General features: G+C 40.2%; 1 protein-coding gene across 1 annotated transcript in view; it reads right to left on the bottom strand.

Moving 5' to 3' along the window:
- tars1 (threonyl-tRNA synthetase 1) overlaps nt 1-20,104 on the bottom strand; it is a 157,092-nt gene that overhangs the window by 30,364 nt on the left and 106,624 nt on the right. The gene's annotated exons all lie outside the window — the stretch shown is intronic.

Raw genomic sequence — 20,104 nt, 5'->3', positions numbered from 1 at the left:
CTTATACGAATATACAATAAGGTTACTAATAAATAATAAAACAATAAATAAAACAAACCCCTTTTTTCCCCATATATGTTTGAATGTTTAGCATCAGTCAGCATTACATGTAGCCTATTTCAAAGTCAAAAAATGTATTTCGAGTTTCCTGTTTGCTGCAGCCATAAATAAAGGCTAAAATTTCAGGCACACTCATTTGCGGTTGTAAATTGTTTTAGTTGACATGCATGAAATTCAGCCATGAATATTCTTGGTAATATGACTGAAACACATTTTCTATTATAAAAAAATAATGCATTACAATCCTCAGCCGCCGGGCCGGCTGTGTGCGGGAATGCTTCATCAGCAACACATCAGTTCAAGTTTACCCCAATACAACTCCATTTCCTTTAAGGCAAAGAAGTCTTTCATCATCAACACATATTCAATGCTCTGCAAATGCGGCGAAAAGCCTTGCATTCTCTATAGCATGCACTTTCCTCCATTGTTGCTCTCGCCAAAGCGTTTTTAGTGAGGAAAGACATTGAGAGTTTAATTGCAAGGGGAAATCTCTGCTCTCCTTGGCTCTGAAAGATTAACCGTTAGAGGAATTTAAGAAAATGGGAAGTAGCAGGGAAGAAATGCCACAGGGTGCCATGGATCACTTTCCTTTTAATGGCCCAGCGCCGTTAAAAGCTTTTCTCCCCCTCCTTGATCGTGACTCAAAACATAATTGACCTGTAAGGCCCTTAATGAACATCACATATCACAAGCCTCTGAAATTGTAGCATCTTATCAATGAGCCAAGCAGTCTGGCGGAACGAAATTAACGCTCAACAGATGCCTGTTTTGTTGAAGGTCATGTTCCACAAACCAAACAAGCCCTCTTCATTTGATGCATTGATATTACCTGTTGAAGCAAACCATTAGGAATAATGTTTGTACAGTACCTTTTATGTCTCAAGCACTTTGATGTTGAAATGTGTAGACTGATAAATGATTTAATCGAATTGCTGCATAAATATCATTTTTATTATTATTATTATTATTATTTTTTCCCCCAAGGCTACGCTGTTTTGACACACTGAGCTAAAACTGGAGCATGATAACCTTTCCACTTGCAGTTCTTCCAGTATTCTTACACCAGCGTGAACTGCGAGTTTGTATTGATTGAGTGTCCAGTGCGGCAGACATGGATGCCCTTTGTGCTCTAATTAGCAAAGCTGTGAAAAATGAGCACTGCTGCAGAGCTGATAAATGCATTTGTCAGACTCGGACATGCACTGTGTTAACTGAGCCATTTCAGCACAAAAATCTTCCTGGTAGGGTGAGGTCATGATGCTACCCACAGGGGCCAGGAACAAGGTGGAAGCTAATAGGTAGCGTCATGCTTTGCTGTTTGAGTGACAGGAGCTCATGCTTGAACATAAGGTGTTTAAAAGAATTATTACATGGCTCTCTGGAATGCTTAATTCTGATCAATAGCAGCATTTAGCAGACAGATTTCATAATGTTTACTGTCATCCATGCAACGCTGCATAACACGTTTGTGTTCTCTGGTATCCCGCAGCTAACAAAAACATGTAAAAGAAAGTTTTGTTAATGTTCTTATGTTATGAAGACGTTATTTCTGAACGCTGAAAACATTCTTCTCTTGGTTATGCGAATGTTAAGGGAACGTTTATCATTTCGCAATCATTATAAGGGAGTTATTTTGATATGTTTGAACAATGTTTTCAATGTCTGAAACAAGTAGTAACATTTACAGGTTTGGGAGTGTCACCTGTTTTATATAGAGAGGGTATTCTCTGTCTTTCCTTGTTGCTCCTCCCACTATCCACTTCACAGGTTTGGGAGTGCCACCTGATTTGTGTTCCAGCTCGTTAAGGTGTGAGTGGAGCAGTGCATAAGAACCCAGAGAGTTCCAACCCAAGAGAGAGATTGAGGTTTTCCTCTGTGAGACTGTCATCTTCTGGTCCCAGCACTTGTTGGTTTCTTGTGTTTGTAGTATCAGTTGATTAAATGAACGTTGAAAAAGAAGGTATGCTGTGTGCTAACTTCTGTGACTTTGTGGTAACCTTGTGTTTATAATAACATCATCGAATTGGATTGTTTTTCTTTTCAGTTAATATACTGATTAGTTGTATCTTTATTGTGATAATTTGTAGGGAGGTGGATGCCATTTTATTTGGGAATTTGTGTTTTCTCCTGTTTTATATAGAGAGGAAGTAAGGGAAGTGTTTGTCTTTTGATTTCTTTTACTTTTGATGCTAGGTAAGTTATTTCTAAAAACCCTTATTAAGAATTTCTTTTGCTTGTAATTTTGGCCGTTTCCCCTCCTGAAGTCCTATCTTTATATCTCACTGATTTATGTAAGAAATACAACTTGTGAAGTCTTTTATTTTATAAACTGGTGTCCTTGTAATTTGTGCTTGTCCTGGGACCTGGAGACGGGAGTTCTCTCACTCTCTCGCCGAAACTTTTGTTACCTTCCCTTCCTGCCCCTAGACCTGAAACGGATCGTAACAAGTCGTAACAAATTTTAAAAATGTTAGATTAATGTCCAACGATTAATGATTAGATTAATGTTTCAGAAAAAAAATGTTCCATGAACAATGTATATATAATGTTGTTGTGCTAACGTTTTGAGAACATTATAGAGACCAGATAACAAACATCCTGTTCATGTTTCTGGAGGAACATTCATAACCTATAACCAAAGCTCTGATAACATTCCTGTTATCTGGGATCACACCTCAAATTCATGCTCTCATTTCAAATGCAACTGGTGGCACTTCGCGTCTCAGTTTGTTTGTAGTGAAATAAACTGTATAATGTTACAATATTCTTTCAAATAGTAGTAAACATAATTTCATTGACCTAAACGTTATACAAAATGCCTTGGCATGACAATAGGTGACATAGTTCCCCCAGTGCAGGCAATGGGACAGGAGTCTAATCTACCAGAGGCAAATCTGACCAGCCTTCATGTTACTTTGTAAAGATATCATGGTGTCAGGTTCTGAGGCTCAAATCATTTGGCTCCACCCCAGAAAGTGTGTTTGACAGACTGAACTGCCAGATAAGAACTGGAAAATCATTTGTTTAGTGCAGCTACCTGAATAAGAGCATACTAATAATGTTATACTCTCCCCCTCTCTCCTGGAACACAAGGTCTTACTGTCCTCTCTGATAATGTGAAAATGATTTATGAAGAAAAAAAATATTTGTACATTGTTTATTCATTGTTATCTGGTATGAAGCAAGAAAATAAAAGGACTCCATAAAAGCATTTCTTTCAGATTGTGTTTGTAAAGATAAGATGCATTGTAAAATTCAGTAAGCTGCAGGAAATCGTCTATTATTTTAGTTGAATAATCTTAAATGAAATACAGTATGATTATTTTTTGTCCAAAAATATTATATACAGCAGTGTTTGCACGCTCCAGGTAGACTCTGTGCATTAGTATTGGGGATTTTCAGTGTATCTTTTTGCAGGTTGCATCATTAGTATTAGGTTTTTATCACATTAGGTTTTTATCACTTTATTCGCTCAAAAACACTGATACATTCAAGAACGAATAAATTATGAGTGAGTCACTGATACATTCACTCAACTAATATGTTCCAATACATTGATTTATTCTAGAATTACACTGTTATGAGTGAGTCATTGATTCATTCACTCAACCGATTTGTTGAAATACACTGATAAATTCAAGAACAAAATAAGTTATGAACTGTAGTGAGTTGCACGGAGATACTCTGCTGTTGATTCTGCATTGGCTATTTCCATCGGCAAAAACAAACAAAAGTAACTGCCAATTGTGTCTAAAATGTAAGTTTCTGTTCTATAAAAGCAATATCACATATATGCTGCTGGTCTGAAAATCAACACAATTGTGATATCGATAAGTAATTGGCAGGTAATTTGGAACAACATTCATCTGGTTGTGTGATATTATATAACCTATATCCAGTGTACCATCCACACTGATTACATGTTAATTGTTAGTAGTCTGTTCGCTGGGAGAATCATTACAAATTGTTTCAGTGGGCAGACTCAGAGGTTTGTGCCCACTCAATATTGTATTCCCATTTTCTATTTGACATTTTTTAGTTAAATCTAGTTTAGATGGCACTGTTTGTTCTTCTGGGGAAGACACATTTGTTGCTTGTGGAGGTAAATAGTTTAACAATCAATAGGAAGTTCAATGAAGTATGAAAATAAATGCAGTGAAGACCGGAATAGAAATATTGATTTCATTGCATACAGCTATGAGGCATGCACAACAGTTACATGGTGTGTCATGAAGTCAATTATGAGGCTCTTTTGCTGGGGTGTGGGGCAAGGTGACATTATCAATATCCTTCAGCATATTTCTCATCCAGTAAAATCACCTTCCTGCTGTTCTCTAACCCATGGTGTTTCATTTTTCAGTGAAATGGAACAAAAACTTTATCTTTCAATTGAAAAACACTAATAAACATCCAAACAACAATAAAGGATTATTTAGAATTGTTTATCCTTAAGGGAAACCACTTAAAATTTGAATTGCTAATTAACCATTTGATAGACAAGTTTGTGTGATTTAGTAATTGCTTTGAGACAAAGAACTCTCCCCAAAAAAAACTTGAACTGAAACTGAACGACTCTCTCAGGAAATTTCAATAGTTGCAGAATGAAAGGTGATTGTTGCAGAATCACAATCTGATGTTAAGGCTTAAATTAGTTCTGGGCTGCGATTATACAAAAACTAAGCTTTGTGACATGTAGGTGTAATGGTCAGGTGGGATGAAATACATTTGCGATCATGGATTCTTCATAAAATATGGAAATATCCAAACAGATACTTGATTCTTTCTTCTCTGACTAAGTTCATAATGATGTACATGGACACCAGAATCTCATAAATCACTTTTTTTATCCTCTCTCTCTCTTAACACCTGCTCACTCACACAACTGCACTGAAAACAGAGATTCACCTGCAGCTTTACTTGATGTAGCAACTTCACTACAGCAAAATTAACTGCAGATATTGGATTTGTGGCACATATGGACAATGAGATCTTACAGAGGAAGAAGTTGTCCTGTCTGGGGGACTACGGATGAAAAATAGCCTTTGGCTAAATCCGGTACAATACATGAAATGGAAATTTTATGTTAAAAATTGTGCATGGTCCCTTCATAAATAAAAAAAATAAAAAAAAGTGTCTGTGAACGTCTCAGTTACGGATGTAACCCTCGTTTCCTGAGTAGGGAACGGTGATATTATGTCATGATGACGAATGGGGTTTCGCTTATAAAGCCGATCACCTTTGAGAAATATAAAATGAGCCAATGGCAAGAAAATGACATGTCTGTAATTTGCATAGCGTAACTCCGCCCCACCTTGTGGGTATAAAAGGAAGGACGCTGGCAACATGCAGATATGTTTCTTCGCTGAGGAGCCGAGACTGAACTCAGGAAATTCCCGCGGTACAGCAGAAGTGGCAGGGAGACGTAACGTAACTGAGACGTTTCCTTTCGTAGTCACTACGAGTTACGTCGTGACGACGAATGGGGTTCCCAGTCTAATCACGCCACTCGGCTGTCTTCCAGTGCCCTGTGTAAGTCTGAGCTCCCTGTCGTGAGACTAGCACGAACGAAGGACTCCTACTTAACACAGGAATACCAAGGTACACTGGAAAGCATATCTCAGTGGAAATATCCAATCAGTGCCAGCCCGAAGTGGGGACTTAAGAATACACATATGACCAGGAGCGGGATGCATATGGAAGAACACTGGGGTGTCCAGCCCGCAGGGTGGAATGTTTCAACCCCAGGGGTGGCAAGGTTGCTTGCCAAGGGAAAGACACTTGCTCAGAGAGGCTTACAGTGGAAATACACATGTGGGGGTCACCAGTGGGGAACCATACACATGGAGGCACCTAGCCAATGCGAAAGCTGCCGCAGGCATAGACTCTGGCATTGACGTCAACAGTGCTGGAGGAACTCAGGGCTTCTCGGGGAAACTCACCTGAGGAAATATCGCACGCATCCAGTCCGAGGAGTGGAATGGCGAGCAAGCGAAGACACCTGAGCAGATCCTAGTTACCGGCTAGTTTTAGCGAGTGCACGGGAGGAAACTGGCTCTACCCGGAGATTGTAGAATCTCGTGAATGTTTTGGTTGTCGCCCAGCCTGCAGCTCTTGGTTAGAGCCCAAGAGTAAGCCACACTCCGGGTGAAGTGAGCCTTCACACCAAGGGGGCAAGGTCGACCTTGCTGTTGGTCAAGTCAAGTCATCCTCATTTATATAGCGCTTTTAACAATGTAGATTGTGTCAAAGCAGCTTTACAGAGATAAACTTAATATAATTTAAGGTAACACAGATTGGTTTGGTTTTATAGCGGTTCTTGAATAATGTTATTTTCCAGCTAAAGTTAGTTTTGATTGATTCACTTCCGTCGAAATGATCATTTGTAATTAAATTAGGGGCGGCTAAGACGACACTGTTCTCTCTAAACAGACTTTAAACGCGAACCTGTGATAAATGCTGATGGCGTTCACATGCGCATTAAGAATTGATTCTATAGTTATGTGCGTTTGAATATATGTGCGCAGGTTTGTAATTCCCTGCAAACTATGCCTAAACAAACTACTTGTCTTGCCTATAAATTTTGATACAGAATTTTATTTTATTTTATCACTTCTGGGTTGGTACGTGAACCCTAATTTCCACAACGCTTTATCTGTATAGTGAAATAGGGATCCTCCATAGGGAGAGGCTAGTTGGCACTTCAGCACTGCATTGTCATCGGTCCAGGCGAAGGTCCTTCGTCAGATCTAGAAACGGCCTGGATCTGGCAGGCTGCAGGAAAACCTCGGGATAAACAAAGACAGTAAAATTAGCATAGATGCCATTCTTCTTATGATGTAACGAGTACATCAGGATTTAAGGGAAGTGTTCCCAGTTCCGGCTGACCTAACCTATACAGCCTAACATTGAATTATAGAAGTCGATAATGTATTATGTGAATGCTAGGTCAAAGAGATGTGTTTTTAGTCTAGCTTTGAACTGACAGAGTGTGTCTGCTTCCCGGACAATGGTAGGAAGACTGTTCCAAAGTTTTGGTGCTAAATAGGAAAAGGATCTACCGCCAGCAGTCGATTTTGATATTCTAGGTATTTTTCAACTGGCCGGAACTTTGAGATCGCAATAGACGTGAAGGACTATAATGCGTTAAGAGCTCGCTCAAGTACTGCGGAGCTAAACCATTTAGTGCTTCGTATAAATTTCAAAATATTGCTGATTACTTACAATGTTTAATAGGCAGTCAATGCAGTGTTGATAGAACCGGGCTAATATGGTCATGCTTCCTGGTTCTGGTAAGAACTCGAGCTGCAGCGTTTTGAACTAGCTGTAGTTTGTTTATTAAGCGTCGAGGGCAACCACCCAGTAGAGCATTACAATAATCTAGACTTGAGGTCATGAACGCATTAACTAATTATTCCGCATTTGTCAATGAGAGCATATGAGCATAAAATGTGGTTTTACAGATACTAGACACGTGACTTTCAAATGAAAGATTGGTATCAAAGAGCACACCCAGGTTCCTAACTGACGACGAAGACTTAACAGAGCAGCCATCAACTGTTAGACAGTATTCTAGGTTATTACGTGAGGAAGTTTTTTGTCCAATAATTAGAATCTCTGTTTTTTCAGAATTTAGTGGTAGGAAATTACTAGTCATCCAATTTTGTTATATCAGCTATGCATTCCTTTAATTTTGTGAATTGGTAAGTTTCGTTAGGTTTTGAAGAAATATACAGCTGAGTATTGTAGGGTATCTGGACTGTGTCAGTTGGGAATCATTCAATTCTACATGTAGGAAAGCTTTTAACATTTGACTCGCGTCTAGTAATTCACCAGCGAGCGCCAGAAAGTCTGTTCCTAATGGCGTTCATTGACACTTTCATTGCGAACGTGAGTTAAAACAAACACACCCACAAAACCAGCGATGAGCCAGCTTCACACAGACGTTATCATCTCAAAACCTTCCCCCTTTCCGGCAAGAAGGAATCCCAGGCCCACACGTTGTGTACACACACACACACACACACACACACACACACACACACACACACACACACACACACACACACACACACACACACACACATACACGGACTCTCTATGAAACTTCCCCCACAAATGAAGTCAACACTGGCAGAACTCGGTGTTCTGTTACAAGACTGATGAATTTTACGACCCAACGGAATTTCCAGAGAGTGTGACTCTTTCTTAATTCTTGCTGAGAAGAAGAAATGAACCCTTTTATTCCTATATATTCTGTATATATATATAACCATGTGATAAATGTATTGACATGTGTCTAATTTTCCTTTTATGTGGTTTGGCCTATGTATTCATTCTCTCTTCTAAACTATTTTGGATTGAGACATGACTTGCATACTATGATTAACCCAAAAGCATATGTGTAGCATGTTTAGTCTCTATAAACTCCAATCTTCGTTCCCCATTTGTTAATTTGCATTACATTTTGCTAACTTTATGACGCATTAGTATTGTAAGAATCTTGTAGATTCTTTTCGTAAACACCCAATGAAATTGAACATTCAAATGCCCGGCAAGGAGACAAAGTCAAGTCAAGTCAAGTCAAGTCACCTTTATTTATATAGCGCTTTTTACAATACAGATTGTATCAAAGCGCTTCACAGTGATAACATGAAAACAATATAACAATATAACAAAGTTTGTTTCTAAAAGAAATTGCGTCAACGTCCACCTTAAGTAAGGCAGATCAATAATATTATTGAATATTAAATGTCCCCAACTAAGCAAGCCAAAAGCCAAGGCAACAGTGGCAAGGAACCAAAACTCCATCAGGTGACAGAATGGAGAAAAAAAAAAACCTTGGGAGAAACCAGACTCAGTCGGGGGGCCAGTTCTCCTCTGGCCAACGAAGGAACAGTGCATGATTCGGGCAGCATTACAAGTCAGATTGGATCGGAACATTTAGAGTATTTTTTGGAAGTCCAAGTATGCACGCCGGTCTTAAGACGAGTTGTTGAGGATCAGTGCCGTCCACCATAGAGAGTCCATATCGCCCGTGTTGAGTCGTCACTTCATAGGCTTTGTGATTGGAGCATCTGAAGTCTCCGTGAGAGGCTGGATACAAACTGGAGCTGACGAACGCCATTTTCTCGGGACTCGCGTCCCGAGATAACAGCAGAAAAGCAAAGGGAAAATAATTAGCGTAGCTGCTGTTCATAATGATGATTTCCGTAACACAGGCGTAAATGACAAAACATGAAGACAGTGACTCTTGCGTCCCAAAATCACCCCCCTCCGTCCCCCACTCAACTCAGCCCAGCTTACTGACCTCTACGTCCCTCCTGCTGCTGAGACCTAACCACAATCTCACAATCTCTCCGCAACCCAACCATACGCGCCAACCCGTTGACTAAGGCTGTCGAGCCCCACTGGTGCGTGAATAGGCAGTTTCAGTGGACAACGGTTCCGTATGGCATACTACCTACCGCAACACAATATCTGCCCAACCACCCGTCATTCATGCAATATACACAGGAACGTAATGACTGCAAATACTATGCAACCTATACAGATAACCTACAGTCTCTTCAAGTTTTATAGTATTAAATGCATTTGATCTGATTCAGCAGTATTATAAAAGGTAAGCATTATGTAAATGCTTGGCTAAAAAGATGCGTCTTTAATCTAGTTTTAAACTGGGACAGCGAGTCAGAGCCTCGAACAATATCAGGAAGGCTATTCCAGAGTTTAGGAGCTAAATGTGAGAACGCCCTCCCTCCTTTAGTGGACTTAGATATCCTAGGAATGACTAGAAGCCTCGAATTTAGTGATCTTAAAGAACGCAATGGATTGTAGGGCGATAGAAGGTCCATTAAATACACAGGAGCTAAAACATTCAGAGCTTTATAGGTCAGTAATAGTACTTTGTAATTGATACGGAACTTGATAGGTAACCAGTGTAGAGATGATAAAATTGGTGTTATATGATCATATTTTCTTGACCTAGTAAGAACTCTAGGAACTTGTTTTATGACAAAGAGTCATAAAACTCCCTCCAAAGGGGCAGTTTCCCATTTGCTCACACACCTCCAGAGGGTGTGACATCTTCACGCTTTAAAATCACTGATCCTCAAGATCAGCTCTCTCTCTTCCTTTCTTCGGGTGGCGCTTCATCATGTAACTCCTTCGTGATCTCCTCTCCGGGGACCTTTTCTTTGTTTGTTTAAGTTTTGTTTTTCCTTTTCGTATTCTACTTTGTTCATTTCCCCAGACGAGTAAATGAACTTAGCCTTAATTGTTTCTTTGGTAATTTACGTCAAAGACCTTTAAGCCTTCTTTGAAAGTGCGCGCTCCGGACCATCCGAAGACCACGTGACGCTCCGACGGAACAACACGCCACACACACGACACGAGGCCGCTCACTCACGCAGCCTTGTTCAGCAACATAAGAGAACCATATATGCAAGTATATTCGTGTTATCGAGCTTTCAGAGCATTAAGATTGTGTTTTCCGTGCTGTCTCTCAAGGTTTTAAGGTCTGTAATTTGCCACTCTCCTTCGGGATCTCTCTCTCACTCTCTCCCTTTTTCTTTCACTTTCGGTTTCTTTCAGTGTCTTGTTTTGTCGTTTTAGTCTGTTTGTATATACATCTATTCCATGTAACGTAGTTTCCATTTATTAAAATACATTATATTCATTTGATATGTTCTTGTTCATATAAAGTCCCTTTAATGTACGATCCAAAGCTACGAGCTTTAAAAGTATAAAATTACTTTAACTAGCAGGCTATCTTTGTAAAAGAGGAAGGTTATCTTCACGGCCAGAACGATTGTCTTTCCTGCGAGTCTCTAAGATGATTTCTGTGTGAGAATTGATAAAGATCGCATGATCAGTTTGCTGGACAAACGGATTATCGGATCACAAATTAATTCCACGGGGACTATCCTTAGAGTTGATATATGATAGACATAATTGATATATTAATATTTAATTATAATCCGTTTTTATTGATATTCAATTGAGCTAATTTTAACCTGTAAAATATAGTCTACATATGCAATTAATTATAGTCCTTTGTGGTTAATTGTCTAGGTACATATATGAATGCAGATACAGGGAACATATTATTCCTTTTTGGGAGATTTAATAATGTAAAGTTTATCTGGTTCAAACCCGTATGAATAATTATTAATTATTGAGTACATATTCCCCAAATTGACCAGAGAGACTCTACAGTATCATCGGTATAACAGTTAAAGCTAATTCCATATTTCCTAATAATATCTCCTAATGCTAGCATGTACAGAGTGAACAGCAGCGGCCCTAGTACTGAGCCTTGTGGTACGCCATACTGAACTTGTGATCGATAAGACATCTCTTCATTTACTGCTACAAACTGATAACGGTCAGATAAGTATGATTTAAACCATGCTAGTGCAATTCCACTAATGCCAACATAGTTTTCTAGTCTATTTAAAAGAATGTTGTGGTCAATGGTATCAAATGCAGAAAGATCAAGTAACACTAATAGCGAGATACAACCACAATCGGATAAGAGCAAATCATTTGTGACTCTAAGGAGAGCTGTCTCGGTACTATGGTACGGTCTAAATCCTGACTGAAAATCCTCGCAGATATCATTTCTTTCAAGTTCTTTCACAGCTGTGAGGATACTGCTTTTTCTAATATCTTTGACAGAAAAGGCAGATTCGAGATCGGCCTGTAATTGACTAATTTTGTATGATCAAGTTGCAGTTTTTTAACAAGAGGTTTAATCATAGCCAGCTTAAAGGTTTTTGGTACGTATCCTAGAGACAAAGACGAATTAATGATATTAAGAAGAGGATCTATGACATATGGAAGCATCTCTTTCAGTAGCTTAGTTGGTATAGGGTCTAACATACAAGTTGTCGATTTAGATGATTTAACGAGTTTGCAAAATTCTTCCTCTCCTATAGCAACAAATGAATCAAATTTTTCCTCAGGGATACTACAATGCACTCCCTGATGCAATACTGTAGTAGTGTCAGGATACAGAGGCAGAGACAGAGGTAAGTGAATTTCAACCGTGAGTTTATTTACAGTGAATCAAGTGCAAAGGTGAGTAGCAATATTCAGGTGAAGATTCGCTGATGATCGCTACGTGCAGGGCAGATACCAGGTGTGCAGATCCTCCTTAAGTTAGTAGAATTCAAGCAATCACAGTTCATTAATACTTGTCTTTTTCTCTTTCAGATGTGACCACGGGCAAGTTGAACTCAAGGGGAATACCGGACACTCAGATGACTACCAGATCTCGGGAAACATGGAATCAGACAGGACTTCTGGAGATAGCAGGACAAGGACACAGAGGTTAGTATTTCACAGGTGAGTATACGTTACTTGGTGGTTTCAGGATGATTCAGAGACTTCGTGAAGCAATGGGTTTTGGTCTATTCCTGTTGGAGGCTTGACAAAGACTGAAGTATCCGTGAGTGTTTTATTGAGCTGGGTGATGAGGTAATTGATCGTGCACAGGTGTGTGTGATTAATACTCCGGGGAGAGTGATCTCTGAGTGGTGGATGGAAATGAGTCTGATTGATTCCTGACAAGTAGACGGTTGCATAGTTATAATTTTGTCCCTGATATTATCAATCTTATAAGTGAAGAAGTTCATAAAGTCATTACTGCTGTGTTGCTTAGAAACTTCTGGGCTAGAAGCTTTATTTTTCGTTAGTTTAGCCACTTGTTTAAATAAATACCTTATGTTTATTTTCTTCTAGTAGGGTTGGAAAATAAGCAGATCTAGCAACTTTTAAAGCCTCTCTGAAAGCAATCGAGTTTTCTGGCTGCTCTCTTAAGGGCCCGGGTGTGCTCGTTGTACCACGGCGTTGGACTATTTTCTTTAATCTTCTTTAAGCGCAACGGAGCAACTGTGTCTACATTGCTGGAAAAGAAAGAGTTAAAAGTTTCTGTTGCAATATTGAGTTCTTCTAAGCTATCCGGGATGCTGAGATGATGAAACTGATCAGGAAGATTATTAATAAAGCAATCTTTAGTGGCAGAAGTGATAGGTCTAACAAATTTATAACACTGAGTCAGCTTGGCAGCCTTGGCTAAAAGTTTACATGAAACTAGATAATGATCTGAGATGTCATCGCTCTGCTGCAGAATTTCAACGGCATCAACATCTATTCCATACGATAGTATTAGATCTAGAGTATGATTGCGACAATGAGTAGGTCCTGACACGTGTTGTCTAACTCCAATTGAGTTTACAATGTCTTTAAATGCCAATCCCAATGCATCTTTTTCATTATCTACATGTATATTAAAATCACCAACAATTAGTACTTTATCTGCAGCCAATACTAATTCTGATATTTATGGTGCCCTGGTGGCCTGTATACAGTAGCCAGCAGAATTCTCAAACGTGATTTATCATTTACACAATATATTTTTACATTAAGCACCAACACTTCAAAAGAAGTATTTTTAAAACTAGATTTCTTAGTGGTTTTGAAAATATTACTATAAATTACCTCCCCCTTTGCCTTTCGGACGAGGCTCATGTTTATGCCATTGTTTATTTGGCTGGTATGCCAAAGCAATGGCGTCCACAATCCAGTGAGACAACCTTTGCTTGGAAAAAGCCTTTCCTTTCAGCTTTCCACCATAACAGACAAAGAGCTGGTCTGAGGTCCTGAAACACTGCGTTCTGTCTACGTAAGCATGGAGGGCGCGTACTGGACAGAACAGTGCCAAGGCTGGGTCTGCCTCCTCCAACTGGACAGAGCAGTGCCAAGGCTGGGTCTGCCTCCTCCAGGGGCAGCGCTTGCAGGTTCACCACCTGATCTCGAAAGGGAGTGGTGGGAACCTTGGGCACATATCCTGGCCGGGGTCTCAGTGCCGAATTCCAGGCACGCTTCGTCAACGGAAAATGCGTGCAGGTACCCTACCCTCTTAATGGAGGCCAAATGCAACCAGGAGTGCTGTCTTAATTGACAGGAACTTAAGCTCCACTGATTGCAGAGGCTCAAAGGGAGCACTCTGCAGGGCAGTTAAAACCACTGAGAGGTCCCAAGAGGGAACGAGAGGAGGGCGAGGAGGATTCAGTCTCTTCGCTCCTCTCAGGAACCTGATGATCAGGTCGTGCTTTCCTAGGGACTTACCTTCGACTACGTCATGATGTGCGGCGATAGCGGAAACATACACTTTCAGGGTGGAGGGAGACAGCCTTCGCTCCAACCCATCTTGCAGGAAGGAAAGCACGACACTGATTGAGCATTTTCTGAGGTCTTCTCAGTGAGGAGATTACCAGTTGACGAAGAGGTTCCACTTCAACGCATAGGCATGTCTCGTGGACGATGCTCTAGCGGAAGTGATGGTAGCCACCACCGCTGCTGGTAGGGTACTCAAACCTGCCTCGTCGCGTCCAGGAGCCAGACGTGAAGGTTCCAAAGATCGGGACGAGGGTGCCATAGGGTGCCCCGTCTCTGAGAAAGAAGGTCCTTCGTCAGAGGAAGTGGCCTGGGAGGTGCTGTCGCAAGGAGTACGAGTTCGGAGAACCAGGTCCGGGTGGGCCAATGAGGCACAACCAATATGACCTGCTCCTTGTCCTCCCTGATCTTGCACAGGGTCTGAGCCAGAAGGCTCACTGGGGGAAACGCATACTTGCGGAGGCCCCGCGGCCAGCTGTGCGCCAGTGCGTCCGTGCCAAGCGTGCCCTCGGTCAGGGAGTAAAACAGGTCGCAATGCGACGAGTCGTGGGAAGCAAACAGGTCTACCTGTGTGTCGCCGAACTGATCCCAAATCAGCTGAACCGACTGGGGATGGAGTCGCCATTCTCCAGGAAGAGGCTGAAACCATGAGAGCTCGTCGGCTGCACAATTCAGGGTTCCCGGAATATAAATGGCTCGAAGCGACATCAGATGCTTCTAAATATGTCGCGAGTTGCGACATATGGCGGGAGCGTAGATCACCTTGTCGGTTGATATACGCTACTGTCACGGTATTGTCTAGGCGGACTAGTACGTGTTGGTTCTTGAGCAGAAACCATCCACAAAAGCTGCTTTAGCATGAACAATGCTCTAACACACAAAACAGCTATTGTGCGCCATCAGATGGGGAAACCATCCGAACGCAACCAGAAGGGAACGAGCGAGACATCTTTCACATTTTGTATTGGAAAAACACGCGCAAAGTAGTTATTATTACGCTATGCAAATTCCGCAGACCCATGGCATTTTCTTGCCATTGCCTCGTTTTATATTTCTCGAAGTTGATAGGCTTTCTAAGCGAAACCCCATTCGTCGTCACGACGTAACTCATATACGAAAGGGAACTGAGAGTTCTGTCTATAATGGAGTGTGGGGAGGGTTGTTTTGTAGCTTGTGAAGGAATATAATAAATATCTGACCTGAATGGGTCAGTGTTCTTTTGGTATTCTACAGGGAGGCTTGACATTTTCATATTGACTCTACTACAGTATAAAGTTGGTTTCAGAATAAATTTACTCTGCAAAACAAGGTTGGACTATATAAGCATTTAACAAATGTGCTGAAACTGTGAACTCAGGTGCCGAAAAAAAAAAAAAAAACATACAGTTTATCTAGGACATAACCCATACTCCACCCGAGCTCAATATGGCCCACTATATTTTGGCCACTGCTGATAAGAGGAACAAATATACATATGAACTAAAAAGGGTTGCCACCATTTTAGTTTTTAATTTCTATTATTATTTTTATCTACCATCTAATGATAATTTTCCTTAGACTAGAACATGTTTTCCTAAGTGATTTGTCATCAGTGCACCATATTCTCCATAATTATCTTTTGATATGCTTCTCAAATAAGGCAGTGTTATGATTGCCACCATCACTATATATATATACACTCACCGGCCACTTTATTAGGTACCCCATGCTAGTAACGGGTTGGACCCCCTTTTGCCTTCAGAACTGCCTCAATTCTTCGTGGCATAGATTCAACAAGGTGCTGGAAGCATTCCTCAGGGAGTTTGGTCCATATTGACATGATGGCATCACACAGTTGCCGCAGATTTGTCGGCTGCACATCCATGATGCGAATCTCCCGTTCCACCACATCCCAAAGATGCTCTATTGGGTTGAGATCTGGTGACTGTGGAGGCCATTTTAGTACAGTGAACTCATTGTCATGTTCAAGAAACCAATTTGAAATGATTAGAGCTTTGTGACATGGTGGAAGTAGCCATCAGAGGATGGGTACATGGTGGCCATAAAGGGATGGACATGGTCAGAAACAATGCTCAGGTAGGCCGTGGCATTTAAACGATGCCCAATTGGCACTAAGGGGCCTAAAGTGTGCCAGGAAAACATCCCCCACACCATTACACCACCACCACCAGCCTGCACAGTGGTAACAAGGCATGATGGTTCCATGTTCTCATTCTGTTTACGCCAAATTCTGACTCTAACATCTGAATGTCTCAACAGAAATCGAGACTCATCAGACCAGGCAACATTTTTCCAGTCTTCAACTGTTCAATTTTGGTGAGCTCTTGCAAATTGTAGCCTCTTTTTCCTATTTGTAGTGGAGATGAGTGGTACCCGGTGGAGTCTTCTGCTGTTGTAGCCCATCCGCCTCAAGGTTGTGCGTGTTGTGGCTTCACAAATGCTTTGCTGCATACCTCGGTTGTAACGCGTGGTTATTTCAGTCACTGTTGCCCTTCTATCAGCTCGAACCAGTCTGGCCATTCTCCTCTGACCTCTGGCATCAACAAGGCATTTCCGCCCACAGAACTGCCGCTCACTGGATGTTTTTTCTTTTTCGGACCATTCTCTGTAAACCCTAGAGATGGTTGTGCGTGAAAATCCCAGTAGATTAGCAGTTTCTGAAATACTCAGACCAGCCCTTCTGGCACCAACAATCATGCCACGTTCAAAGTCACTCAAATCACCTTTCTTCCCCATACTGATGCTCGGTTTGAACTGCAGGAGATTGTCTTGACCATGTCTACATGCCTAAATGCACTGAGTTGCCGCCATGTGATTGGCTGCTTAGAAATTAAGTGTTAACGAGCAGTTGGACAGGTGTACCTAATAAAGTGGCCGGTGAGTGTATATATAATATATTTGCACAATAACAACCAATTATGTTCACATTTGGCACCTCTGTCTATATACTGTATAAGTGACATTGATTCTGCTACTGCATCAGACTATTAGACTGTCTGTCTTAATCTATACAGCAATTACTGTTTATGGAGACTCTCACAGATTTCTCACAAATACAGCTAGAACTCACAGTTTAGTGGTATCACTCTAGTAGTTGAAAAGTTCTGTCCAATGCCAGCCTGCCACCAAATTAATCAAACAACACATATCTTATCACAGAGGAGCATAATAACCTTTAAAACGTGAGTGCTATTCAAATAAGTAGCACCAGTAGAAGACTTGTTTTAGTGCCTAACAACTGCAAAACCGTTCCCATCATTACTTTTCAAATCCTTATTCCCCATTTGAACCAGTACCAAGGACATGAGCTTGTTCTTTTTGACTTGCCATACACATCCACACAAAGCTTTAAGAAGCAACAACAGGTCGAATCACCAGGCTTTAAACAGTTCGTTTTAGGCTGTCCATGGGTTATGATATGATAAACTGCTGAGGAGGCCTTCAGGTCTATCCAATTAAGAGGGGATACAGAATCATGACTTCAAGGACCAGAAGCAATTACAAATTCTGACAGTAGCCTATTTATTATTTGATCCACATCCATTCCCCTCATGCTAAGCTACTTCATCATATGTGATATATTGTATCTATCTTTATCTATATTTCTGTTTTAAGTTTGGAATCCATGCTGCTGTCAAGATTTAGGTGTTTTTTGTTGTTGTTTTTTTCATGTTTTGGGGTTTCTGTTTTTGTTCTCTACATTAAATTAGTAAGTGTAATATGTATAAATTGTGTGTGTATATATTACAATGTCTTGCAACTCCCTTTGCTGGTGCCTCAGTGTTTGTAAGCATCGCTGTGTCCTGTAAAGGACATTATCTGTTTTCGTTTGCAATGTTAAAGGAGAACTCCGGCGCAAAATGAACCTTTGGTCTAATAAAACATTGGTACCTAGTCAACCGTTCTGTGAGATTTGTTTTCATGATAATCGAATGTAAAGAGTTCTATCTCTAAAAACTGTTTAGCGTATAACGCTAGTAATGGGGGCATTTAATAAGTAAAAAGAAATCGCTAGTTTATACCACTAACAAGGCTCAAAATAGACCCACACGAACACAGTAACATAATGAGGGTCCCTACATGCAAAACGAAGCATTGAGAACTTTGTAAGTGTACAGACCGTTTAATAAGAAGATAAAGATAAAGACAGTCCACTTCGTGTATACAGACAGGAGCCATCTTTGGAAAACAGTCTCGACTAATCAAACCACGAACGACGTGCTAAGTGAGCTGAACTGTATGAAGTTCAGTGAACTTCTGAACTGTATGAATGGCGTTCGTGGTTTGATTAGTCGAGACTGTTTTCCAGAGATGGCTCCTGTCTGTATCTCAGAGAACGGTTGACTAGGTACCAATGTTTTATTAGACCAAAGGTTCATTTTGCGCCGGAGTTCTCCTTTAATGCTTTGCACAATAATAATGGTACGCATGTTCACAATATTGGCACAAATCCGGATGAGAAAGTTTGACTGAATCGGTTGACAATATCTTTGCCTGTGAATTGTGCCTTCTGAGAACCACCTTTTTGTTTTTCATTATAAATAGTCTGATGTATAAAGATGCAGTTCTTCTAAACCCCCTCCACAGGGATAATAATGGCATGCTTTTTTCAAAAAGCACCAGGCAAAACAAAAAGAGACAACCCTCACAAAGGAGCAAGTGCCAGACAGTATATCTTACGAATCTCCTAGCTTCAAAGTCTATTCAAACACACATAAAACTGATCAAAGAGATAGTACTCCATGGAAACCTCTTTTTTGCATTCTTCTAATGTGCTGACATTCAGGGATGTATAGAGGTGTATTTGAATACCGCTGTCGAGCCACATGTGGAATAGAGGGGGGCAAGTGATACCCTGAGAACAGAGGGTATAAACAAATAAAGTCATAACCACATGAGTGACATTTACGCTGGTCAGTATTGCTGAGATTCTCAATCTCTCGCTGTATGTCGATATGACAGTGCTTCTCACCATCTCTGCGGGGAATTTTATATTCAATTACATTCTGCATGTTTGAAAACCTTCCAGTAAATGTCAAAAAGTAAATAAGGTGGGAAGCCGTGCACCATGATTCCCTTGAAGATGGAGATTTGGAGTCACATGTACTTTGAAAAGAATATTGAGGCTTATGGTCTCAGCTCGCTTCCAGGTCACTGGAACATTGAGAATCAGCACAGGCCAGCCCAACTGCCTCACCTTGAGCCCGAGCCTTTGTGGATAGATCTGACTTCCATAGAGGATAAAAACATACAATGTTTAGCTTACTATAGTAACACTAATTCTAACTACAGTGTTTTAGCAGAAATAGGGGAAAGTGTTCGTTGTCATGTTGTAGGCTAGAATATTTCTCAGGGTGAGTTTATTTCTGAAAGTCATTTTCTGTAGACACATACATTAAAGTATTGGCCTGTTGAACAGGTCCACCATTATTGCCCACAAAAAAAAAAAAAAAATCACTGCCATAGTCACAAATGCATATTTCATTTCAAGGCTACAATTTCTCATAGCATAGCACTACTTTTCATAGTAAATCATAGCCTACTAAACCAAACCATAAAACATTGGTTTGACAATATATATATATATATATATATATATATATATATATATATATATATATATATATATATATATATATATATATATATATATATATATATATATATATATATATATATATATATATATATTTATATATTGTTTTACAACAATTAAATACAATGCTAAAATTATTTCAATATCATTTTCATAAGTTGGAATTTAGGGGTTAGGTTTTGGGACAGCCACCTACCAATTGAAAGTACCCAATAAATTATGATTTTTATATATTAAGCTTAGGCTACTGATATTTTATACATTATATAA

This window comes from Rhinichthys klamathensis, unplaced genomic scaffold (assembly GCF_029890125.1).
Source record: "Rhinichthys klamathensis goyatoka isolate OS25496 unplaced genomic scaffold, OSU_Roscu_1.1 h1tg000296l_1, whole genome shotgun sequence".
NCBI classification, from domain to species: domain Eukaryota; kingdom Metazoa; phylum Chordata; class Actinopteri; order Cypriniformes; family Leuciscidae; genus Rhinichthys; species Rhinichthys klamathensis.
Note: the sequence above shows the minus strand (reverse complement) of the source record. Positions and strands in the feature narration are given on the sequence as shown.